Raw genomic sequence first — 26,815 nt, 5'->3', positions numbered from 1 at the left:
TAGATAAATAGAGAGCTAGCTAGATTTTTTTTTTCTTCCCTACATGCTTAACCATCCCATCTCCTGGTAACAGAATCTCTCCTGTGTTTTAAAGAAGCTTATCTGATTCTCTTCTGATATAACATGAAGCACAGGGTCTCTTGAAGCAGGTCAGAGAACAGCCATTTCCTGGCCATTGTGATGGTTTAGGTTAGAGACCCGACTCAAGTCAAGGCCAACCAAAGCTCTTATTCAGCATTTTTCTAGACATTGGGGAGTTCTGTGCTCTAGAATTTCTGGGAAACAAATAAGCCTGAACAAATGACCAAGAAGTTTACTATTATATGGAGACATCTTTACTGAAAATAAAGCCAACAGATACAAAGACCCAAGTGAGGGATGAATAAAATAAAATCCTGCTGGCATGATTTGTACTCCTAAAATCTCACCAGTCAAATCTCTGTATATTAATACTTATTGTATTGTTTGTTTTTTTGTTTAACTATTCTGAATTTGACTTAAATGATCTATGAATGAAAGAACTCTGACAAATATAAGTTGATTATTTGGATATTTTAGGCCTTATGATATTTTATTTTTGAACACCTATTATGCTGAGTGCATTATATGCAGTAAGCACAATTAATCATCCAAACTACAATGTGAAATGAACATCCTCATTTTCAAAATAAGCAAACTGAGACACACATAGAGATCATTAGTTGTGCAGCCAGATTAAAAATCTAGAATTTTCTTTCTCTAGAGACCTTGGCTTTATTTACCTACTACAATTTCTTTTATTTCATATATTAAATTATAGAAAGTAAAATCCAGTAAATGAAAAACTTTGGGAATATACCAACTCCCCACTGTTTATGCAGTGCTGTGCATCTCTTGCTACCACAGTCATGTTACAAATTCATTTTCCAAGTTCAGAGTATGTGAATCTGGTTGTTTTTAGTTAGAAAAATTGCAGGTAGTATAATGTAACTTCTGTTTAAGACTTAAAGGAGAACTATAAATTTCAGCTTGAAGTGCCCTAAAAGAAAATTAAAGCACCAATTTGCTAAGCCAGGAAGTTCAAATGATCCCTTAAGAAGTATTAAGGACTTGTTTTTATAAAGCTACAAACACCTTTTTCTGTATCTGATCTAATTTTTTTTTTTCACAATAAGTGCAGTCTCAGGGCAGTTCTGGCAATATTTCTATCTCATTCTATAAATGAAGAAAACAATGGCTTAATCTCTTTTTCTTCAGCCAAGGAAGGATGTGATAAAAGTCTCAAAAGAGTCTATCCTGTAAGGAGAAATAATTCAAATGAGTTCTGAAAATTTCACAGAAACTGTTTTCCTAAGAGTCAAACGATTTAACTTCCACATTGGAAAATTGCCAATAATGTGTTCTGTGTATATATTCTGCCCTAACCCAGACATTTGTGGAAGTTTTTAAAAAGTCCTTAAAAATTTCAGCAATTAGATCTGCTATAAATCCAGTTATATTTGTGTAGGTGGTTGGGGAAGGTCCTGGAAGGCAACTGGGTACCACTATTTGAAACTTAAACTTTCCTATATTCTTGTCAATATCCAGAGGGACACAATGTGAAAATACCATTCATATTATTCACTCCATTGATGTAGCAAACATATTTATTTGCATTAATTTAAGATAATTTCTACTTTTGAGAAATAATGTCAGACTGATAACTTCTTAATATATATGGTCATTTGATTATTTAGAAAAAGAAAAAACATCGAGGCCAGGGTTAATATGAGGCAAGCCAATTCCTCTGGGGAATATTCATCTCCTCTAATAGAGTTAATCAGAAGGAATGAAAAGGGACTTCTAAGTCCAGAAACATTTCCTCTTTGACCTCAACATTTAGGCTTTCAAACAGACTCCCAATTACATCCAACTGAGGTAGTGACATGTGTCCTCCAGAAACATAGGAAATAATTAAATCTCTTTATCTGTGAATTACTCAGTGCCTTTCAGGATGTAATGGTCAATAAGTAAAACTCTCTACCTTTCATCCAGTGACACAGGATTGTCTGCACATTTTAGAAACTAGTGAATAACTGTGTTACTCATTATTACTGATTGTGTTTCTGCTCGGATCCTCCAGGAATCCTTTTATTCAAATTTCAATATAAACTTCCTTTGAGTGTAGAGGTGGGAGTACAGGAGGGAAGCATTGTATGATACAGATTTCATTTTGTGCTATAGTTTTATTAAGTGCATCTTAAATTCACTCAGTTCTTGATGTCATTTATACTATGGGCAAGGTATGATTCCAGTCCCTATGGACAAAACTCTAAGCAAAAATAGAAGATTTTCCCATAGAGTTAACTGGCTACTTTTGGCCATACTTATTTTAGAGTTTGTGAGTTCTGTTGTACTTCAAGAATTAATAAATATAATAAGAATCAAAACAATTAGATATTCATCATGGATTTACCAGTAAATATTTGTTTACATTATTTTCCCCAAATCTCCTAACCTTTCCATATCCAGATGTTCAGAATATACAAAAGATACTATTGATATGGTTTGGCTCTATGTCCCCCCACAAATCTCATCTTGTACCTCCCATAATTCCTGTGCATTGTGGGAGGGACCCAGTGAGAGATTATTGAATCATGGGCTGGGTCTTTCCTGTGCTGTTCTTGTGATAGTGAATTGTCTCATGAGATTTGATGGTTTTAAAAATGGAAGTTTCTCTGCACAAGCTCTCTCTTTGCCTGCTGCCATCCATGTAACATGTGATTGCTTCTCCTTGCCTTCTGCCATGATTATGAGGCCTCCCCAGCCCTCTGGAACTGTAAGTCCAATAAACCTCTTTCTTTTGTAAATTGGCCAGTCTCAGGTATGTCTTTATTAGCAGCATGAAAACTGACTAATACAGTAAATTGGTACCAGGAGTGGAGTGTTGCTGAAAAGATACCCAAGAATGTTGAAGCAACTTTGGAACTGGGTAACAGGCAGAGGTTGGAATAGTTTGGAGGGCTCAAAAGAAGACAGGAAAATATGGGAAAGTTTGGAACTTCATAGAGACTTGTTGAATGGCTTTGACCAAAATGCTGATAGTGATATAGACAATGAAATCCAGACTGAGGTGGATCTTAAATGAAGATGAGGAACTTGTTGGGAACTGGAGCAAAGGTGACTCTTGTTATGTTTTAGCAAAGAGATTGGGGGCATTTTGCCCCTGCTTTAGTCATTTGTGGAACTTTGAACTTGAGAGAGCTGATTTAGGGTATCTGGTGGAAGACATTTTTATGAAGCAAAGCATTCAAGAGGTGACTTGGGTGCTGTTAAAGGCATTCAGTTTCAAAAGAGAAATAGAGCATAAAAGTCTGGAAAATTTGCAGACTGACAATCCAATAGAAAAGAAAAACCCATTTTCTGAGGAGAAATTCAAGCCAACTGCAGAAATCTGCATAAGTAACAAGGTGCTGAATGTTAATTACCAAGAACATGGGGAAAATGTCTCCAGGGCATGTCAGAGACCTTTGCAGCAGCTCTTCCCATTACAGGCCCAGAGGCCTATCCAGAAAAAGTGGTTTCATGGGCTGGGCCCAGGGTCTCTGTGCTGTGTGCAGCCTAGGGACTTCATGCCCTATATCCAAGCCACTCTAGCCGTGGCTAAAAGGGGCCAACACAGAGCTCAGTGTGTGGCTTCAGAGCATGCAAGCCTCAAGCCTTGGCAGCTTCTTTGTGGTATTGAGCCTGCAGAGTGCATGGAAGGCAAGAATTGAGGTTCGGGAACCTCTGCCTAGATTTCAGAAGATGCATGGAAGTGCCTGGATGCCAAGACACAAGTTTGCTGTAGGAGCAGGGTCCTCATGCAGAACCTCTGCTAGGGCAGTGCAGAAGGGAAATGTGGGGTGGGAGTCTCCACACAGAGTCCCTCTTGGGAACCTCCTAGTGGAGCTGTAAGAAGACAGCCACTGTCTTCCAGACCCCAGAATGGTAGATCCACCAACAGCTTGCACCATGCACCTGGAAAAGCCACAGGCACTCAATGCCAGCCAATGAAGGCAATGGGGAGGGGAGCTGTACCCTGCAAAGTCACAGGGGCAGAGCTGCCCAAGACTATGGGAACCTACTGCTTGCATCAGTGTGACCTGGATGTAAGACAGGGAGTCAAAGGAGATCATTTTGGAGTTTAAAATTTGACTGCCCTGCTGGATTTCAGACTTGCATGAGGCCTGTAGCCCCTTTGTTTTGGCCAATTTCTCCAAATTGGAATGGCTGTATTTACTCAATGCCTGTACACCCATTGTAGCTAGGAAGTAACTTTCTTTTGATTTTACAGGATCATAGGCGGAAGGGACTTGCCTTGTCTTGGATGAGACTTTGGACTGTGGACCTTTGAGTTAATGCTGGAATGAGTTGAGACTTTAGGGGACTGTTGGGAAGGCATGATTGGTTTTGAAATGTGAAGATATGAGATTTTGCAGGCACCAGGGTCAGAATGATGTGGTTTGGCTCTGTGTGCCCACCCAAATCTCATCTCGTAACTTCCATAGTTCCCATGTTTTGTGGGAGGGGCCCAGTGAGAGAAGAATCATGGGGGCAGGTCTTTCTCATGCTGTTCTAATGATAGTGAATTGGTTTCATGAGATCTGATGGTTTTAAAAATGGAAGTTTCTCTGCACAAGCTCTCTCTTTGCCTGCTGCCATCCACGTAAGATGTGACTTGCTCCTCTTTGTCTTCCACCATGATTGCAAGGCTTCCCTGGCCATGTGGAACTGTAAGTCCAATATAACTCTTTCTTTTGTAAATTGCCCAGTCTTGGGCGTGTCTTTATTAGCAGTGTGAAAACTGACTAATACGACTATCAAGCACTTTTTTTTTATGATTGGAAGTATGTTTGAGTTTTAATAATATTTGAAGTTTTTTGTAACATAACAAACTGCATGCTAATTTAAAAATTATATAATTCATGCTTTCTATTAAGGATAATCTCTGATACTATGAAGATTGTAAAATGATATAGCTACTATTTGGGATACAGTCTGTAAGTAAAAAGCATCAATTATCAGGATATATGGTTACTTTATATAATAATTTAAATGAATGTAATAAGTTATTTACATTGGCATAAAGTTTTTTTCTAAATATTTCTAATATTTCTTGAACTGCACATGGAAACAAAATACTACTATAGAAGATGAGAGAATATTTTGGAAGTACTTACAATGAGAGATTCTAGATAGAAAAATGCATCATAAAAATATTAGATATACAAAACTATTAAACGTCAACAAGATGCTCAAAAGGTTATTGTGGCTACAGAATGTTTGGCGAAAATTGTCTAGACTGGTGCTTCTCAAATTTTAGCATATTTAAGAAATTTTAGAGGTAAAGTTTGGCAATCTGTTTGGGTAAGTTCTAAACAAAATGTACACTAGTTTAAAACTAATGATTCATGTTGAATTTTTTCTTCTCTGAATTGATTTCCTCAAGTCATTTAGTACACAGAATTTTCTCTCCTAAAATCCGGACTCATTAAACCAGGATGTAAATCTGCAAGCCATCTTGTATAGCTAAAACGAGCATCCCAAATTTAACATTTCCAAACACTAGACACATGATTTCCTCACCCAAACCAGCCCCTCTTTCCAGCCTGTTATACTTCAATAATAACCATCTGATTGACAACTCTTTTAGTCTAATCTCTTTGAGTCATCTTTCACTTATTTCTGCAAATCGATGTAAGAGAAAATACCAATGGCTCTAACTTATAAATATATCTACAGTTTGTTTTATACTCAAAAACTGGACCACCACTCTATGAATCCAAGCAACAATCATCTCTCAACTGGACTACTGCAAAAACCTTCTAATTTGTGTCCTACTTTCACCTTTGTTTTGGTTAGTGTTTTGACTATCCCAGAGTGAAAAAAATACTTTTAGAAGTAAATCACATTATTTCTCTTCTTTCTTTACCCAAACTTTGCAATGGCTTCCCATTTCACTTAGAATTAAAGTTAAATAACTCACCATGGCCAACATGCTACTGCAAGATCTGGCTTCCTTTAACCAGTAAGAAATTATCTCGTATCAGTTTCATCTTACTTGTTCCAGACTTGCAAAAGAGAAGCCTTTGATATTCTTTATAGACAATAATGATTCTTTTGTCAGAACCTCCCTGTCTATTCTTCTGCCTACAGTGGAATTCCACCTTAAATATCTGTGGCTATTTCTCATGGTATGGTCAGATAACATAGTCAGTGCTACTTTATCAGAAAGAATTTTCCAGAACGTCAATACAAAACAGCACCATATATATATATATATATATATCTTATTTCTGGCTTTATGTTTCTTTACTTAACAGTAGCTGATCTGTTTTATATACATTAATTTATTTGTTTATTTTCCTTTCCCCCAAGTTGGAGTAGGATCCAGGAAAGTGGGGTTGTTGTTTTCCTTTTTTTATTTTTTATTTTTTTTATGGTTGTTTCTCTTTGTTGGAACTCAAGAATCTTAGAGTCTGAAACAAGTCATTGCTTGTTATGAGTTGAATTGTGTACCCCCCAAAAATGCATAGGTTGAACTATTAAGCCCCAGGACCATAGAATGTGATGTCGTTTAGAGATAAGGTCTTTAGCATGGTAATCAAGTTAAAATGAGTTTATTAGATCAGGCTTAATCTAATATGCCTAATGTCATTATAAAAAGGGAGAATGTAAACAAAGACTTGTGCATAGGAATAGATGATATAAAGAGACATAAGGAGAGGATAGCTACCTACAGTTTGAGAAGAGAGGGCTTGAGACAGATTCTTCCCTCACAGCCTTCAGCAGGAACCGATTCTGCTGTCTCCTTGATTTTGGACTTCTATTCTCTAAAATCACGAGACAATAAATTTTTGTAATTTAAACCACCCATTGTGTGGTACTTTATTGCAGTAGCACTAGCAAACTAACACATTGTTCAATAAGTACGTATTTGTTGAATAAATTGAATGAGAAAACAGTCCAAAACCAGGTTTATAAAATGAAATGGATGTCTCCCCAGCTTTCTCATAACTCATGTCCCTCCACAATTATTTAGTAAATACTGCAACTATGCATAAGTCCTTCCAGCGAAACAGGTAACAATTATAAAGAAATCAGAATGGTGCATATGTACTGATACTACCAAAAAAAAGGGAAAGGAAACAGGAAAAGAAACACAAACATACTTGCAGATGAAAATGAAAATCATAAAAATTATATAATGAAACAGAAGAAAATTTTAACACAGCACTTATCCATGAGCTTAACAGTCTTGAAGAAGATATAGAGCTTTTGAAAAGAAGAGCTTGGATACACAAGAAATATTGTCTTAAAAATAGAATAAAAAATTGGCAGCACTCAGGAAAGGAAAACTAAAAAAAATTATAAAAATGAAAGCTGCACTGGAGAAGTAAAAAAGTTAAATATGAATTGCTGAAATTAGGGAGGAATATGACAAGAAAACTTAGTAAAAAATACATCTCAATTAAAATGAAATCATTTTAAAGCAAAAAAAGAAAGAAAAAAAAAACAAGGAAACTGTGAACATCTCCATAATCGTTTCTCTTGAAGTAAATACTGCAAGGATGGAGCACATGAAACAGAAATATTTTCTGTTTTTTTTAAAGACAGGATTTTAAAGATAGGATGCCCTATTAATAAAAATGTCCTATCTGAGGGCATGTCAGAGCTGAGGGATTAAAAAATAATTAGTAGCCGGTCAATGTGGGTCACGCCTGTAATCCCAGTACTTTAGAAGGCCAAAGTGAGAAGATCACTTGAGCCCAGGAGTTTGAGACCATCCGGGGCAACATAGAGAGATCCTTGTTTTTACAAAAGTTAAAAAGTTAGTCAGGTGTGGTGGCATGCACCTGTAGTCCCAACCATTTGGGATTCTGAGGTAGGACAATCATTTGAGCCCAGGAGTTTGAGGGGGCAGTGAGCTTTGATGGCAACACCACACTGCAGCCTGGGAGACAGAGCAAGACCTCATCACTAAAAACTAATCAAATAAATACAAATAAAATAATTAACACCAGGTTGTATTTTAGTGAAGTTGCTGAATAATGGAGAAGAAGGGGAGAAATGCCACAATGGGTCAGAAATGCACCCTGCCCTAATAAGTCACCTAAACAAAAAAATGATTGGCTTAAAATTGTACAATGCAAAGTTCAGTGCTAGAATACTGTGCATCAATATCTGTAAAGCCACATGAAGTAGATTCTTTAAAGTTGAAACATCCAAAGATTTTTTAATCTGGCTATATTTCTTGGCATATCAATGTGCACTTGATAAATGTATAGTAATTAAATTTTCTTAGCAAAACAATTGCTTGAAGTTTAAATCCAGCCAATAAAATAAAAATAGAAAGCTTAGTTGTTTGTTGTAATGGATAAAAAAATGACATAGCACAGGTAGTAAGCATTCGTATAGATGAAAGGCAGAGTTTTCAGTCTTGCTATCACAGTCACAACACCTGAATATCTGATATTGTAAACACTCCTGGGATAATTCCAATATGCTGCCAAGGTTGAGAACTACTCAACTTTTAGCACCTCTGGGTATTACTATTACATACTATAGCACAGAGTTAGGTGTGTTATATCAAACAATATTGTTTAATACACACTAAATACATAAATATTGTTTAACACACATTTAATGAACTATTGTTTAATACACATTACACACCTAAATGTGTGTGATCTTGGTGATGTGTAAAAAATAGTATGTAAAACAAAAATCTTATAAAGGAAAGAAAAAAATAATAAATGAATACACAATATTTACAGGCACTTCTCAGCATTGACTCACAAATGTGACTGCTTATTGAATTACTTGAGCTTCAAAAATTACTGGTATCTGTACCTTGCTCTCTAAGATTCTGAATTAATTATTTTGTGGTGCAGCTTAGATACCAGCATTTGAAAGCTCTCTTTAATTTGCACGTGTTAAGTCATAGATTTGATAGCAATGACTACTAAAATTGGTATGCATTTCATGTAAATGTTGGGAGAAATGGGTAGATCCCTGAACTCATAATTTAATGCTCATAAAATGGATTTCTAAATAGATCATCACGTCAGATGTAAATATTGAGAGTATTAAAATCTTAAATTAAGATTTGGGCTTTTCCTGCATACATTCTTGCATATGACAAGACAATCTGAGCAAAACAACTATATATATATTTTTCATAAAACAATGAATTTAGTACACAAAATAAAATATTCTGCAAAATAATGGAAAAGATACATGGTAACATAGAAACAATTATCAGTATCCATTATACATAAATGTTTACAAATAATGAACCCTAAAAACTATAAAAATGAAACGAATAAATTTATTTTATATTGTATTCATGGCATATAGGCATATGAAAATATGTTCAACCAGTACAACAAGCCAAATGAGCCTAATTAGTATGCCTGTTGATATGTCCTTTCACGGTGTCTTTAGATGATAGGTTTTGTTGAGAGGGAGGTGAAAAGATTTGGTTTGCTATTAAGATTCAGGGTCCTTTAAACAATTATTGTCTTTGAATAGGATTAGGTTATTATGCAAAAATAACACTAAAACTGTTTCAGGCACAACACTTTAAATGCTTTGATTATGTAAAATTAATTTATTTATATATTCCTGAGCTACATTTATCTTCCACAGCATCATATAAGTTTATTGTTACATAAAAAATTAAGAATAATCTATCCAGTCCTTTGAAAGTGCAATAATACTCTGTCCCTGGAAGGTCACCATCCCATCTCTTCAACTTCAGATGGAATTATCCATGTAAAAAATATGACTTTTTTTAATAGTGTAAAAGATAAATTCAATATATTTTATAAAATTAATCACAAATAATGTAGGTAGGCAAAGCATAATCCTAAATTATATTACCATGCCTACCACATTTTGAGTTTGTAGAAATTTAACTTAAAAGAAAAATTTTTATTTCAATAAATATGTATAACATTTCAGTACATATCTGATGACTCTCAATAGAAATTGGTTTACAAAAAAAAAACAAATAATATTTTGATCATATATAACTCATTCCTCTACATGTATAATTTTTAAGAAAATTCTTCTTCCTTCCCATATGCAATCTTTCAGGTCACACCATAAAATTATCATGGTTCTTTTTAGGCAGATATCTTAGTTCAATTCCAGTGGGTAAATTAAAAATAAACCCCTACAAAGTTTATTTTATAATTTTCCCTTAATACTAGAGTTTTCTCTACTTATTGACATTCAGATATATAACATAAATGTATTGCACAGAAGGCAAGATCTCAAATAAGAAAATGAAATATGATCTTTAATTTCAATTCTCTATCAAATATGTAAAAGTTGATGCACAATAGAGGAAGTATGGCAGAAAATTTTCTTTGTTTATTTAATGTAAGTAACTTATCTTCTCCATTGTATTAAAAAAACTTTACAGAAAGCGTACATACTGAACAGGCAGGAAAAAAGGATTATCAGCAGTAAATCTGGTATCTATCTATCTGTCTATCTATCTCTACTATTTTCCATACTACTATCTATCTCTCTGCATATTTTCTTCACATTATAATAAAAGAGCTTACATTCTGTTTTGGGGGTATTTCTAAAGTAGGGAAAGACAAGTGAAAGACTAGAAATTTTGTTTAATTTGATAGATGTTATTACTCTTGCATTTAGTCAATTTACGAAATCAATAGTTTCAATATTTGTTTAATTTTCTTAGGTAGACAATGGACCTAATTATATACACAAATGCTCGTGCACACATACACACCCTATATCCTCATATAAAATGTTGAATTACATCAACTTTTATCTAGGCATTTACTGAGATGTTCATTAGCCAAGGACATTTATTCAGCTCTTATGTTGAGAATGGAATTTCCACTCAACTTCCTCTAAAGGAATATTGTTGAGTGATCATTTTTGGCTTCATTGTGTTTCCCTTCCTTTTTCTTCTGCAAGGCAAGAGGAAGCAATATTTCTGAGTGGTGATTTTGAGAAGATAAATTGAACATGCTCAGATCAACCTTTTTTCTCTCTCTTTGTGTGAGCCAAGAAAAAGGAGAAGGAGAAGGAAAGCAAAAGAGATATGAAAGACAAGTAGAGAAGGAAGAAAAGCATGAGAAGGAAGAAAAGGATGGAACAGAAGAATGAGGGAGAATAGGAGACAGAGCATTCACACACATAGCACATATAGTTCAACAGACACTATCCTAAATGCCTTACATATATTATCAAACTTAATGCACACACCACTTCTCATAGACTATTATTATTCTCATCTGTAAATAAGAAAACAGATGCACAAAAGGATATAGTGTTTATACAGCTAGTAAGTGATAAAGCTGAGCCGATTACCTGGAGAGTTTGATTCAAGAATTACACTGAAGTGTTACTAATTCCTTTAATTGTCACAATTCCCTAAATTTTATGAGCTCATTCTTTAGTTCCTGTCAGTTTTTCATTAATAAATATATACATACTTTTTTTATGTACTTGTAGTTTTTAACCTTCTCACTTCCATCACATGTGATAAAATTATCTTTAGGTCTGGAGCGATGGTTCATGCCTGTAATTCCAGCACTTGCAGAGGTTGAGATGGGAGGATTGCTTGATGCCAGGAATTCGCAACCAACCTGAGCAACATAATAAGATCCCATCTCTATAAAAAATAAATTAGCTAGGCATGGTGATGTGTGCTTGGCCTATAGTCTCAGCTACTCAAGATGCTAAGACAGGAGGATAGTTTGAGCCTAGGAGGTTAAGCCTGCAGTCAGCTTTGGTTAAGCCACTGCAGTCCATCCTGGGCAACACAGTAAGACTGTCTCAAAATGTATAGATATATATGTATTTAATTTGTGCTATATTATCTGATTCTTAGAAGTCTGATAATTTGCACATGTGAAATTTTGCATTCTCACTGATTTTATTGTGCATATATCTCCTAGAAACCAATGCTGCAGAATTGTGATGCCAATCTGATTCATATTCCTTTATAGGCGAACTGATATTTTTCTTTCATGGTTATCACAATTTTGTTTTTTATTCATTTTTTTCTGTATCATCAATGTGGAATTGGGTATGGGCTTTGTTTCCTTCCTGTTGATCCTATTTGATATGAGATTGACTTTTTAAAACAGAAGATTATATCTCAGCTCAAAGAAATATATCCTCATTATCATTTTGATATATTCTTTCAATCAAATTGGAAAAAAATATTTATCCTTATATAGCCACATGGCTACATCTCTCAAGTCTCTCAATACCATAAATTTTACTCAAATATCGCTCTTGTCACCTTTTAAATGAAGCCTATCACACCACCCTATTTAAAATGCAAACTGCTTTCTATTTTACCATATGCAAATCCCTTTCATCTGTTCGTCTTCCTTTCCACTCTCTAACATTCTGTGTAGTTTAGTGATTTAGTGTATCTATTGTTAATTGTCTGGCCACTCACACTACAATATAAACTTTCTGAGAGTAAGAGTTATTGTCTCTTTGGATCCATTAGAATAATGTCTGGCATCTAGAAGGGTCATCAAGAATATTTAGTAGATAAATGAAAAGCCAGTGAGACTTTTGCATCTCTCGTCTATGAGTCTTAAATGTCCTCTCACATTTTCTTTCTGTTCTGTTCTATAATTATCTCATGATTTGGGCATTTAGTTCACTACATTAGTAATCAGGCATAGCTCCTCTGCTAGCACTTTGCTGCTACTGTTTGTTTCACTGTTGAAAATTCAAAATTACATTGTTAGACTCCTAGCCTACTGAATGTTTATTTTTCATTGCAACATTTTTTTTATTGAGTTACAGGTGTGGTATGCTTTCAATTCTCTTTGTTCATATTCATTATATTTTATTTTACATGTTCTTCTGTTTTCCATATCACCTCTTTATTTCTCTGGATTATTTTTGTTCTGATTGTTGTGGGTTTTTTTTTTTTTGCCATATTCAAAGGTCTTTAAAATTTGTTAATCTGAGTTATCTGTTTATATTCAGTGATGAGAAGTAACTGAGCAAGGTTAGCAACTATGGAAAAATTTTGTACCCCTCCTAAGCGTTCAGTTTTCATAATCAATGAATATGATTCTGTTGACAAAACGCAAAGGGGAGAAAGTATAGTCAGGTGGGGTGTGCACATTGCTACTCTCTATTTGAAAGTGTCCTTCCTTCATCACAGGGTGGTTTTAAGACTCCTTGAATACTAGGCCGTTCTCTGGTGACAAAATTCTCTTTGTTTACTATGGAGATAAAAACAGTCAATTGCTCAAAGTTTAGCAAGTATTTAATAGATGCTTAATAAATATCTGATGAATTAATTATGAATGCACTAATATCCCCGAAGTATGAGTTGCCTAGAACAGCTATTCTTTTATTTTCTTTTTCTGGATAATCCTGAGTAATACAGAGATAACTATTGATACAACACCTTTATGACCCTAAGGTACTATCATAGAGTTCTGTGAAACTGATGGTTTGACTGATTCACAAAAGAAGCCTCTTATCAGTTATTATGATTTGAACCACTATCTCCCTAGGGCAAAATCAGTTCATGTGTGTCTGACTTTTCACCATCTGAAAAGGTTTTTCTTTTTTTTAATGAGCATATAGAAAATCTTAAAAGAAAACCAACTGACATAAACCAAAACACAGTTTTTGTTTTGTTAGGGATCTACTTAGCCATTTAATAAATCATATTAAGAAAAGTGAAACTTATTGAAATATTAAATTTTCAAATGAACTGTTTAATCATTAAAGTTATTAGGCAAAATCAATGGGAAAATGTTTTAGGCAAAGAAACTTTGATTCCATTTTGGTTTTGTTGTTGTTGTTGTCATCACGGAAAATTCTACCCTGTTATCATTTTAAAATTCCTCACCTCTCTTTGCTTCAATGCTATAGTTGCTATTTCATTGACTGGTTACAGCCTCAGAAGCTGGGTTGTTACCATCTGCTGTAGCTTTCTAGAACTGCTGTAACAAAGCACTACAAACTGAGTGGCTTAAACAACAGAAATTTATAGTCTTGCAGTCATAGAGACTAGATGTCCAGACCTGAGGTTTTGACTGTGTTGGTTCCTTCTGAAGTTATGAGGAAACAATCTGTTCCAGGCCTCTCTTCTTGGCTTATAAAGGGCCATCTTCTCCCTCCTTTGTGTCATTTTTCTTTATGCATGTCTGTCTCTGTGTCAAAATTTTTCCTTTATATGAGGACACTAATCCTTATGTAACGATGTTGGATTAGGGCTCACCCTAATCCCCTCAACTTGACTTAACCAATTATGTCTTCAAAGATGTTAAGACAGAGAGATAGAGATAGAGAGCAATCTATACTTACATAGAGATTTCTATATATAGATTTGTATATAGATTTATACAGATCTATATCCCTATATATAGGTTTATATATAGAGAGATCTCTATAGATATAGAGATAGAGATCTATCTATCTGTCTATCTATCTGTCTATCATCTATCTATCTAATCGAGAGATGATAGAGATCTCCTGTTGGTTCTGCCCTAATACACTCAGTCATAAAAAAAAATAAATAAACAACTTTTTTGTGCTCCATAGACAATTTTTGAGCAAAACATATCTGCTCTGCCTCCATGTAGTCATAGGAAAGGGGAAATTTCTACTCTGCAGGACAGTGGATGTCTTCTCTTTTCCCTCTCTTTGAAGGAAGGGGTAGCTTATCTGATTCATGAGTGTGGCAGTAGAGCCTTCATTTCCCTTTGAGTGCCTTACCAGAGCAAGGATTTGCTGAGTGAACTGCTGGCTGCCTGGTGGTCAACTCATGCACTTGGCCACAGTCAAGTGCAAGAAACCACCAGGGAGGGACATTCTGACTTTTCTTGATGTGACTCACAGTCACCAAAGGAGGAAAAGCCACTTACCTCATCAATGAGTTCAAGAGAAAGGACAAAAACAAGCTCAGCTCAGTCTTTCTGACATTCTTCTAAATGTGTGTTTTGTTTTTATCTGTTCTCAGCCATGTGGTGGTATGGTTAAGGGCAGTCTTTGCCCCAGAGAGGTGGCCAACATATCTCTTGCTTTTTTCTTAATAGCTATCTAGGTATGTTAATTCTGGGTGGAGTGACAGAAAACCCATTGCAGTTGCCTGCTGAAGCTATATACTCCCATCCAGTCTCTATCAGTAGTAGAGTTGATATTTTGCCTCCACGCTTTCTGACTTCTGTGACTTATCTCGCAATTATTTCTGTACACAAGAGGGGAAGAAAATGTATAATTTTTATCAACCTATAGCTCCTAGTACCAAGAATATAACAAGTTAAAATTTTTTTATTTTCATTGTTATTGAATTTGTCCTACTTCCCATATAATAAATATTAAACAGTCTAGCCTCTTATCCAGTACGTGTGAGAGCAGACTTAGTATTTTTTCTTTTTTCTTTTTTAGTCACTTCCTACTGTACAATCCGTGACTTCAACTCAGTTCCATGTAACTTCACCTGCATTTTATAATCCACTCTTTGCCTCCTCTACATGAGAAACTCATTTGTCTCCCTTTCTTTGGTGAGAGACCAATTACTAGCTGAGAGCCACTAGGAAGATTCTCCTCCTAAGAAGAAAATATGCCTTGTAAGATGCTCAAGAAAAACTGATCATTATGAGGAGTGAGTACATTACTCTATGCCTCTCTTCTGATGAAGAGTTAAAATATATATTAGAATCTCAAAAGTTGCAAGAGATCCTACAACAAAGGAACAAACTTAATGTTTAATCTAGCAGTTTCCAAATATTCTTCACAGCGGGAGATTTTGTTTGTGTGTTTATTTGTTTGTGTTCTCCTATGACATTATCATCTCCCACCTCAGGGATTTTGCTCTGACTGTGGTCCTGGGCCTTACTCCATTATCCACTCTAGTAACTATCAGCTATTTACAATGTATGCCTTTGGTTATCTTTTTGCTTTTTTATTTAGCACTGTTCCTCACTATACAGTGAACTGCACAAGAGCAGAACTTTATGCATTGAGTTTTCTACTTTATTACCAATATTTGCAAACATGCCTTTCGATAGCAAACATTGAAACAAAGGAAACAATCTCAAAAGAATAAATTTTTTTTACAGAGTATTCATTATCCAGTGCTTTTCTTTCTTTCTTTTTTTTTTTTTTTTGAGACGGAGTCTTGCTCTGTCACCCAGGCTGGAGTGCAGTGGCACAATCTCGGCTCACCGCAAGCTCCGCATCCCGGGTTCACGCCATTCTCCTGCCTCAGCCTCCCAAGTTGCTGGGACTACAGGCACCCACCACCATGCCCGACTAATTTTTTGTATTTTTAGTAGAGGCGGGGTTTCACCATGTTAGCCAGGATGGTGTCGATCTCCTGACCTTGTGATCCGCCCGCCTTGGCCTCCCAAAGTGCTGGGATTACAGTAAGCCACTGCACCCAGCTTCCAATGCTTTCCTTTCTTACTTTTATATTTCAAATACTGCTATGTTATATCTGATGAAGTGTATTTAAATCTGTATTTCAGCATTTCAGACTCAAAGTTAATAGAGAAAAGCCTTAGGTTTGAAAAATTATTTTATTTCTTATGCCTCCTTCCACACTAACATGTAAAGGTTATACATGTATTATAATTTAATATGATAAAAATCTAAAGCTATAATAAGAATCTGCCTAGTGTATAATAGATTAATTAAAAACATTTTTGGTCATTTATTTCAGTTGACAATACTTCAAAATTAAAAGTAATTGATTTTGGTCTTTGTTTTACTTTTTTTCTTGGTCAGTAGTAGTATTTTAGAAAGTTCTAACATAAAGTTCACCCATTTTATTTCATGACCTTGCCAAATTTTCATCCTGGCGAAAAAAAAATTGTCTAAATTAGATGTCTAACTTGAATTACTAATATGCTGGGTGGTAGTCTTTAAATCAGGACTGCAATGACCGAGCCACCTGGAAATGTTATGAGGTCTGGCTCTGTCCCCTCTTGGTTTACTTCTACAAGTTACATGCCAAAAACTGAATGGCTTTCAGCCGGTCCATCAACATCCCTTCTTCTTTGTAAAATATCTCACTTCATATCTGAACATAACTCCTCTTATGGAAGTGTGAACTGCCCTCATTTCTTTGGTTAGGATTCTGGTGTTGATCTATAATATTACAGGTATGATAGAGTTTCTCTAGATAAGACTGTGTTTGTGCTAATCATAAAACTTTGCTCTTCATATGTACCTATGGGAAAATGCAAATCTTGCTAGGGTTTTCTGTGTGTGTATCTAATAATCCTTACTTTACAGATCTTGTTTTTCACAAAAGTACTGAAATAGAGATATATTGTAGGCTGTTGCCAAAGTAAATGCCACACTATTTAAGTCAATATACAAAACCTTCTTCTTCCAGCATTTTCTATAAAACTGTTTTTGCACATAAATATATTTTCTATGTTTTTATCCATTATAAATTTCAAACTGTCAAGTCATGACAGGAAGGCAATTTGGATATAGAGAAAGAATGTGTTTGCTATGTTAATTTGCTTCACAGAACTTTCTTTTATCTCATCTGGATATACTCTGTTTTATTGTTCAAAATATTCTTCCATTGTAAATTTTGCCCAGTTACAAAAATAAATAGAAAGAAGAAAATAAATATTGAAATATTCTCTTCTCTGAGTAGAAAGTTTACTGGATTTCATTTATCCTCTCCCTAAGGAGAAACAGTTTGTAAATTATTTTTTCCTGGGGAACTCTATGTGCTTTGAGCAAGATGAATCAATTGATTTTAAAGTGAAATAATAAAGCCTTGATAAATTGTCTGCAAGACACTCACTTATAATTAGGATGACTTGAGATAGAAGTTTGGCAGGAGTAAAGGTTAATTCCAGAGCAGCTTTTTCAATTACTCTCCCATAAATCTGCCACTAAAATGCTTTTAGATTATTCATTTCAGAAATATGCTGTGATGCACATTCATACATGAGCCCCTTTTTCTCTATGATCTAACTTCTATTGCCAACACTTACAATAACTGCTCTAGTACTTGAGGTCATATAATACAGTTTGCTGTCTACAAAGAATTCTTGTTTTATATTGTGTCACAAAAAAAAGGAGTGTAGGTATAAATTGGAGAATTGCAAATCATATGATTTGTGAGAAATTACCCCTGCTTACCAGAGAAACCTTACAATATATTTGTAGATATGATAAATGCTAATTACAGAGTATCAACATTTTCACAATGTATTAACTCTGAGGCTAAGAAAAACTTTATTTCCCGTAAGTTATGAGTTTTGTGGGGATGGGTCATGTTGATCCTCTGGGAAGCTGACACTGAAATGGAGTTGAGTCAGCACAGTGTATTGGTAGATAATGTGACAGATTAAAAGGAGAAGACAAAGAATTGGGCGGGGAAATCCTTCAGACCATGATACAGGTATGACACATGAGATAGAGTGAAATAGGAAAGAATGAGCAGCTACAACAGCAATCCATAATGTAGAGCTGACAAAGTCAACCCAACGAATAACTTGAGAATGATCACCTATCAGACATGTCCTGCATTGGAGAGAAATAGCACGTCTGTAGTCGAGTTATAGGGGTCATTTATTGGCTTGGGCTACCTGAGAAGAATGTGGCCTCATCTCAAAAGCTAAGGAAGCTTCTGAAGGCACTGAGTCTTGAGGTTGTTAGCTAACTGCCCTATTTTGAGGAAGTCCCAAGGAGTGCATCTCCATGGTTGCTACAGTTCCACTCCTATATCATGTGAATAAACTTCTACATACACATAGAGGGAGCAGTTCCTCTAGAGCTCTAGTGAGTACCTCTTAAATGAAAAGGAAGCAGGAGATTGATAGGATACATTTAGTCCCAATTGCTATAATTGTTCTTGGTGTCAGAACAGGTACTCATTATTTCCCTTGGCACTATCCATTCTAAATTTGCTGGCTTTGGCTTGTCACCTTTATGAGGTCCTCTGTCTTCTTGATGGTAAGACTCAAACATTCCTATTAGAGAGTTTAGACTCCGATAAACATACCTTTCTCAGGTTATTTTTGCTGCATTTCTCCATTCATAGTCACAGTCTGGTAATGGAATAAGAAGAAGCACCAGAGTGATGACCTCAGTCCCACACATTTTACTCCCTGCTCTCATGGTGTTACAGCAGCCTTACCTCCTCCATCTGATTAGGATCAATTATTCATACACAAAGAAGGCTACTCTTCTTGCTTGGTTCCCCAAACACAAGGAGTACAAAGTGTCCAGTTGGCAATGCTAGTTTGTAGTGAATGTGACTTTGCTATGTCCTTTAGCAAGAGTACACAACAGTTAGGGTTCAGACCCTCTAGCCTCAAAGAGTCTTTATTTGCAGACATGGGAATGACAGCAAGTAAGGCCACTTTTGCTACCAAACACTGGTCCTGCTGAAGGACATAGCAAAGTTGCATTCACTACAAACTAGTATTGCCAACTGGTTATCAGACTTCTGTGTTCTTTCTACTCAAAAAAAAAAAAAAAAAAAAAAAGCACTGTATATAGCCTCTAATTCAGCATTGAGGCGATCATGGGGAATGGTACTTCACCTTCACTGAGTATTGTCTCCGCTTTGCCTTCAGGCAATTCCAACATTATCAATCCAGCTACATTTGAATGGAGCATTATGCTGTAGAACCAGTGGATTCCATTGTTGTGGACTCACACCTGTACCTCCTTTACTGTAAAGTGTGTTTTCTTGGTTAGATACTATTTTGTGTGGGATTTGAGTTAATCACTCAATAACCCTGAATGTTGAGGGTGGATGATGATACATGGACTGTAAAGGCAAATTTATACTCAGAAAATTGTTTACTCCAGTGAAGACAACTTAATACCCATTCAGGTAAAGAAGAATCTGGCTTGGTAAACTCCTCAGGAAACAGTAACATAAGGGGGGATCAACATTGTTCTTTGCTGCTGATAGGATAAAGATACAGAAGACGTAACAGGTCGATTGATCTTGACATTTGCAGCCCATGTTGCAGCCCTTTCTTTTTGGGCCCACCTGTAGCCTCCATCTGCCATTGTGGTTACTCGATTCATGTTCCCATTATGCCATTTCTGGATCATGTGAAGATGGAGAAAGGACAATGTCAATTGACATTATTTTGTCTTCCTGGTTGTGCAAGGCTTCTTCCAAAAATGGATGATTTCTGGTGAGAGTTAACATGTGATACAAACATATTTACACTTGTGCTTTCACCATATAGCCATATACATGGTTCTATTCAAGAACTATTTGTCTTTGATGTTTCATTTCTTTTTATTTCAGGCTCTTGTGCAGTTAGCCACATTATTTGGTATTGCTCATGACTGATATATACAGACATATTATACTTCGTGATCTGATCATCATGATATCATGATGTAACATAGTTTTCTGTGTTCTGTCTTGATCCAGGTTTGATGCACTAGCAAAAGGCCAGTAAGTTGCCTTTTTTAAGTGGCTAAGTCTATACTTCAACCATTTCCTTCAATGGGCCATCAAACTATGGGCTACTCTGTATCAGCCCTAATAGCCCCAGCAGAATCAGATACCAGACAACCAGGGACAACCCCTATACTCCAGATGCTACTGAAATTATTCACATTAGCCAATCCTAGACATACTTTTCCTGCCTTGTCCTTTTGTTCTTGCAGAAACCATAATAAAGTATTACTCAGAGGCCTCTTCCCCCTTGTTGTTTGCAGGAACTGTGAATATAACAAACCTGTAAACTTTTTCAGTTCTCTGTCTTGATCTGTATCTGGCCTCATCATACATAACCTAAGGTAATATAGCGAAATGCATGAAGGAACAGTCAACACGTGTTCTCTAGGATAGCTAGATAATTCAGATATTTTGGGGTCTCTGTTGTGACAGAGAAAATGACAGTTAATAGACCCCTGGGTTAAACTGAATATATATATAATATATGTATGTATATATAAAACATATATATAATATATGCATGTACATATTATATATATATAGGACTAACATATATAACAAATATATATTAGTCTAATTCATGGAAATAAGAAAACTTTCTGATCATTTTTCCGTATTAGACTTATATTTGTCAAATTGATTATCACATACTATATAGCTGGAGACATATTCATCCACTCAAGCATATTTATTATGGCATCTATGATTGAGACCATTACGTGATTGAAACTGTGGTATTCTATGGCCATTCTCCAGGATCCCTTCATTTACAGTTAAGACCACACTAGTGGGTTAAACAGAAATATGACAGGAATCACCGTTTTGCCTCATTTAGATCTTTAAAGGTAGCACAACATACTGCCATCATGTGCCCCTCTAGAGATGCAATAGTGGTTTTCATTTACTTTCAAGATGAAGCTGGGGGAAGTGTTTGAAGCTTGGCCTCCTCCACTCTCCTCAAAGCCCTTAGTATACAGATCAAGGACTCAGTAGAAGTATAATCTAACTGCCAAATACTTTAATCGAAATTATACATTCAGGGCCTGGAGGATATAATCACAAGGTGGATCTTCAGACCAATGGATCAATGTTAAATCAAACATTAGCCATATCCCCTGTATTAGGCCGTTATTGTATTGCTATAAAGAAATACCTGAGACTGGATAATTTATAAACAAAAGAGGTTTAATTGGCTCATGGTTCTGCAGACCATACAGAAAGCATGGTGCTGGCATCTGCTCGACTTCTGGAGAAGCCTCAGAGAGCTTTTACTCATGGTAGACGTTGAAGTAGGAGCAAGCACTTCACATGGTAAAAACAGGAGCAGGGTTGGAAGGTAGGTGCCACACACTTTTAAATGACTAGATCTCATGTGAACTCAGAGTCTTCCAGATTTGGGTCATTATGAGAAGCCACAGGGCTTCTGTTGCTTTGATATGCCATTATCCCCATTGCTATCAACATGCCAAGCTCTAAGGCAGGTTCTCCTGTACTAACCCCTGGCCAAGACTTCTGGGTGATGTCAGTGTCTCTCTCACAAGAATGTTCCCAATAATCTTCATGAATGCTGCATCTTCTGAGCCTCCCTTAGGACATAATCTTCTGGTGTTCTTTTGGCATCACATAATACATCCATTCCAGCATGACCACTTTCCTGAATGTTTTCATCTCTTCTTTCACTGTCTGTCACATCAATTCAGGCATTTCAACTTTGCTCAGCATGAAAGTTTGCTTTCTGTAGGCTTCTAAAGACATCCCCTGAGGTCTTTGCTAGGATGTTAAATTCCAAATCCTGAGACAATATACTGTGAATAAAATGTTGCTGATCCAGTTTTATGTTATGTTCTCTTTGACAAATCCAGTGGCTAATTTTTGCAGGCCCATTAATTTAAAGTTCTTTCTTCCTTATTAGTCCTGGCATGATATCAATTTGGTTGTGCTGTGACTTAACCCTAATTATCAAATTGGTGTCCATGGAAAATGTAAGGATAGAGTTCCACAGTATCTTCCTGCACAAAGGGATTGCTAGGTTATAATGGGAGATGTGAGAAACCTCTGTAGGGTCTGTAAGTTCAGAGTAGTCTAGGGAGCTAAAATTTTCAAGGATTCAGATGTTTCTATTCTCTATGTCAGGGTTCTAGGTTTTTCCCACCAGGGTTCAACTTTGGCATAACAGATCTCCCTCAGTTGAATTGTGAGTTATTTTGAAATTGGGTAAATCTAAGTATAATATGCTATTCTACCCTCTCGTTGCAGGTAATAAAATTTCCACTTAAGGTACAAAAAAATAAGCCTCTTGTATTCACACTTTGTTTTGAATTGCTTGTCTACTGTCCTAAGCTTCCATTATCACTCTGTTGGATATCAATAAAACAATAACAACCAATAAATATAAATGTCCCTTGTCTGCATTGCTTCGGTACTTTTTAAATGCCTGCATCATTGTGCTGGTGAGTACAGTCACATCCAAATGACTATTTTCCCAAGCCATCACTATCACAATATTTAGCAGTAGAGATGCCATTCTATTCCAGACACTATCTATTTTTAGCATGCCTCTTGGGATTGGATTTCTATTACCGACAAAGCAGTGAGATATACAGTCCCCAAATCCTATCTTATCACACCTGCTTTCTCAGACCATTCCTGATATCTCTGTTATGTCTTCTGGGAATCTAATTCTGTAGGAAGTTCATTGAGATTAGCTCCTGTGGGAAATAGAAGAGAAGGAAGTAAAATCAGTCAAGGATAGCTTCTAGACCCCAAGGAACACTGGAGCCATGAGAAAGGAAAGCAAGGAGAAAGAAGAATTGAACAAGAACAACAAACTGAAATTTATATCTGACAATGTCTTGGCCACTATAACAGGAAGATACAGTGCAGTGATAATCTATTACCTGAGTCTTATATTGGGTAGATATGGCCTGGCCCTGATACCCCTGCCATTGTCCATTCTTGAAGGGCAGCTGATCAAGAAGAGCATGAAGTCAGCTTGTAAGTGAAGATAGATGTGCCAGGTGACACAGCTGGAAGTTATTAGCTATCTGAATTTCTTGCATATCAACCGCTATTACATTCTTGAAGGGATATCCAACTAGAATACCCCTGTGGCTGCCTGAAGATGTGAGGAAAACAATATGGAACTAATAAGAGGAATGACATTTTGAAATAAATTATTAAAACAACACTGATATGGTTTGGGCCTGTGTCTATGCCCAAATCTGATGTCAAATTGTAATCCCTAATGTCTGAAAAGGGGCCTGGTGGGAGGTGACTGGGTCAAGGAACACATTTCTCCCTTGCTGTTCTTGTGATAGGGAGTGAGTTCTCACAAGACCTGGTTGTTGAAAAGTGTGTAGCAACTCTCACTTCTTTCTCTTTCTCCTGCTTCAGCCATGTAAGATGTGCCTGATTCCATCATGATTGAAAGTTTTCTGAGACTTTCTCAGCCATGTTTCCTGTACAGCCTTCAAAACAATGAGCCAATTAAACCTCTTTTCTTTCTAAATTGCCTGGTATCAGGTAGTTCTTTATAGCAATGCAAGAATGGACTAATACAGTGAATGAGTTATCTCAAGATCTGATTGTTTAAAAGCACATGGTACCTCCCTCCTCTCTAATTTTCTGCTGCTCTGGCCATGAAAGACATGCCTGCTTCCCCTTCACCTTCTACCATGATTGTAATTTTCCTGAGGCCTCCCAAGTACACTTCCTGTACAGTCTATAAAACCATGAGCCAAGTAAACCTCATTTCTTTATAAATTAACCAGCCTCTGTTTCTTTATAGTAGTGTGACAATGGACTAATACAGAAAATAGGGACCTGGGAGTAAGGCATTGCTATAAAGACATCTGAGAATGTGGTAACAGCTTTGGAAATGTGTATCAGGCAGTGGTTGGAAGAGTTTTGAAGACTGAGAAGAAGGCAGGAAGATGAGAGAAAGTTTGGAACTGTCTAGAGACTTATTGAATAGTTTTGATAAAAATGCTGATAGTGAGATGCATAGATGGCCAGGCTGATGCAGCCTTAGATAGAGATGAGGAACTTATTGGGAAGTGAAGCAGAAGTTACTTTTGTTATACATTAGCAAAGAACCTGATGGCACTGTGTCCCTGCTCTAGTGATCTGTGGAACTTTGAACTTGAGAGATATGACTTACGACATTTAGCAGAAGAAATTTCTAAGCAGCAAAGCATTCAAAATGAGGCCTGGCTGCTTCTAAAAACCTATGCTCGATGTGTGAACAAAGAAAGGACCTGTAAGTGGAACTTATATTTTAAAAGTAAGCAGAGCATAAAAGTTTGAAAAATTTATAACTTGTCCATATGGTAGAAAAGAAAAACCCATATTTAGGGGAGGAATTTAAGCAAGTTGCAGAAATTTGCATATCTAAAAGAAAGAGAAGTACTAATAACCAAGACAATGGGGAAAAGTCCCTGAAGGTATTTCGGGAAGTTTCATGGCAGCCACTCCCACTACAGGCTAGGAGGCCTAGGAGTAAAAAATGGTTTTGTGGGCCAGTCCCTTGGCCCCACTGCCCTGCACAGCCTTGGAACACTGTTCTCTAAATCCTGATTGCTACAGCTCCAGCCATGGCTCAAAGGAGTCCAGGTACTCAGGCTGCTTCTTCAGAGGGTGCAAGCCATAAAACTTCATGGCTTTCATGTGGTGTTAAACCTGTGGGTGTGCAGAGTACAGAAGTTGAGGCTTGGAAGTCTCCACTTAGATTTCAGAAGATGTATGGAAAAGCTTGGATGTCCAAGCGGAAGTCTGCTGCAGAAGCAGAGCCCTCATGGAGAACCTCTACCAGGGGAGTGCAGAGGGAAAATGTGGGGTTGGAGCCCACACACAGAATCTCCACTGGGGCACTGTCTAATGGAGCTGTGAGGAGAGGGTCACCATTCTCCAGACCCCAGAATGGTAGATCCACCAACAGCTTGCACTGTATACCTAGAAAAGCCACAGACACTTATCACTGGCCATTGAGGGCATCCACAGGGGCTGAGTCCTGCAGATCCAAAGGGACAGAGCTGTCCAAAGCTTGGGGAGCCCACCCCCTGCATTTATGTGGCCTGAATGTGACACTTGGAGTCAAAGGAGATTATTTTAGAGCTTTAAGTTCTAATGTCTTCCCTGTTGGGTTTCAGACTTGCACAAGGCATGTATCTCTTTCTTTTGGCTGATTTCTCCCTTTTGAAATGTCAGTATTTACCCAATGCCTATATCCCCATTGTATCTTGAAAGTACCTAACTTGTTTTTTATTTTATAGGCTCATAGGCAAAAGGGTCTAGACTTGTCTCATGATACTTTGGACTTTGAACTTCTGAGTTAATAGTAGAATGAGATAAGTTTTAGAAGGACAATTGAAGAGGTTTAATTGTATTTTGAAGTGTGAGAGGGATGTGAGATTTGGGAGGGGAAGAGAGCAGAATGATTTGGTTTTGGTCTGTGTCCCTGACCAAATCTAATGTCAAATTGTAATCCCTGATGTTGAATGTGGGGCCTAGTAGGAAGTGATTGGATCATGGGGGTGAGTTTCCCCTTTGGTGCTGTTCTTGTGATAGTGAGTGAGTTATTGCTAGATCTGGTTGTTTAAAAGTGTGTGGCATCTCTCCTCTCTTTTTATCCTGCTCTAGTCATGTAAGACATTCCTGCTTGCCCTTCACCTCTGCCATAATTTTAAGTTTCTTGAGGCTTCCCCAGCTATGCTTCCCCTAGAGCCTGTGAAACAGTGAGCCAAGTAAACCTCTTTTCTTTATAAATTAACAAGACTCAGGTATCTCTTTATAGCAGTGCAAGAATGGACTGATAGAAATGCCATTTATAATGTGTTAAAAATAATAAAATAAATACTTGGGAATAAATTCAACCATGGAGTTGAAAGATCTTCACAATGAAATCTAAGAGATATTGATGAAAGAAACCAAAAACAAAACAAATAAATGAAAAGATATTGCATGTTCATGAATTGGAAGAATTGGTATTGTTAAATGACTACCCAAAGCAATCTACAGATTTAATGTAATCTTTATCAAAATTGTAATGACATTTTCAGAAAATCACACACACAAAAAAATTAGTATGAAATCACAAAAGGCTGTACATAAGCAACATAATCTTGGGAAAAAGACCACACAAAAATTCATAACCATGTAAGGTAATGGATGTGTTAACTAATGTGATTGCATTAATAATTTCATAATGCATCAAACTATATTTCAAATTTTTATGTTATACATCATATACATGCAATTTTTATATACCAACTGTACCCCAATGAAGCTGGAAAATAAATAAATAAGTTTTTAAGAATTATTAAAACAATTCATCTTGCCATTATTTTCAAAAAGTGAATACTTGAAGATCAAAAAGTTATG

The sequence above is a fragment of the Nomascus leucogenys genome, chromosome 6 (assembly GCF_006542625.1).
Source record: "Nomascus leucogenys isolate Asia chromosome 6, Asia_NLE_v1, whole genome shotgun sequence".
NCBI classification, from domain to species: Eukaryota; Metazoa; Chordata; class Mammalia; order Primates; family Hylobatidae; genus Nomascus; species Nomascus leucogenys.
Note: the sequence above shows the minus strand (reverse complement) of the source record.